This window comes from Phragmites australis, chromosome 14 (assembly GCF_958298935.1).
Source record: "Phragmites australis chromosome 14, lpPhrAust1.1, whole genome shotgun sequence".
Classification (NCBI taxonomy): Eukaryota; Viridiplantae; Streptophyta; class Magnoliopsida; order Poales; family Poaceae; genus Phragmites; species Phragmites australis.
Window position 1 is genome coordinate 907,768 of NC_084934.1, and position 1,552 is coordinate 909,319.

Sequence of the window (1,552 nt, forward strand, 5' to 3'; positions counted from 1 at the left end):
CCTACACAATTGGATTTGCCATAGTAATATAATATCTTCTAGTTATGGATAAATATATTTTGTCTTAACCCATGCTATGTAAATCGACTAGCCCTATGTCCCTGTAGCATGACGGTAACTCGCATCGCTATCTCTGTAAGGACATATATATATACTTACACCCCCGATTGGCACTATAAATACAGACCCATGGCCATCAGACCATGGGTCAATCTCTTGGTGATAAAACACATCGGTATTCCTTCATCTTCACTTCTTCTCCAAGCTTGAGTCTTCTCTCTGAAGAAGGTTCTCGCCACACTTGTTCATGAAAGACATTTTCTTACTCTAACAGAGATCGAGTCAAAGAGAAGAACGTACTTCTTTAACCCCCAGAACCAAAAGAACATGTAAATAACACCATTACATGTAAACAAGAATGGGAGCACCATCTTCTTTAAAGTTTGTGAAATCAAGATTTGTATGCATGGGTGGTAAGTATATGGTATTCCAATAATTGAACAATGTCAGATGCGATGATAAATTTTTTTGATAAATATTGGTATGATATTCAAAGTTTAATGGTTATTGATGTTATTTTTTATCCAACCCGTAAACTGGCATACTTGTATATTTGGTATATTGCTCTGTTTGGTGAAGAAAATAATAAGTATCATGTTAATTAGAGCCATGAATTATTGTGTGACCTATTGAATAGCTATAGAGTGGCAAGTTGTGAAGAGACGTGGACACATTATCCTCTACACCTCTAAATCTTCGGTTGAGGCTAAAACGGTGAATACTATATTCAAAACTCTAGCTACCAGTAAGAAAACTCTATCTGATGTTGGAACAAGTTGTTTGTGTTGTGTGTTTGTTTCCTGGACATGTTTATTTAGCTACCTTGTGTCGATTATGCTTGAAGTCAACTGAGTATTTGTTTATGCGCTGGATATCTGAATCATTAAGTGTTTTTATTATTTGTTTACGGTATATTCAGTTTTCTTACATGTTGAGTCTTCTATTGAGTGCTGGAAGTCTTGACAGGCACACAAGCATGCCCGCCAGCGACGGGCATGTTCTTGCTCTCACCACACACAGCCGTCGCGGCGTGGGAAGTCGATCAAATCCGCAATAGCAAAAGAAATTTATTGCAGGATTACAGAGACACTGGCCGAAGCTGCCATTTTCCACACGGGCGTGGCACAATCAAAGACTAATCTTCTTTCAGCTGTCCGCGCGCATAAAATTCCTATAAATTTGCTTTCGACGGTGAGAGCATAAAAAATCCAAGCTGCACGCATTGACTGTTCTTTTCCCCTCTCTCTACGCATTGTCTGTTCTTTTCCTCTCTCTCCTTGCATCGACGGTAGGGAAGTCGATCAAATCCGCAATAGCAAATCAAATTTATTGCAGGATGACAGAGACACTGACGGAAGCTGACGTTTTCCACACGGGCGTGGCACAATCAAAGATTCTTCTTCTTTCAGCTGTCCACGCGCGCGTTGGTTGGTTGGTTGACCAACCTTTTGACCGAAGAAGTTATCTCTCCCCCCCTCTCTCTCTCTCTCTG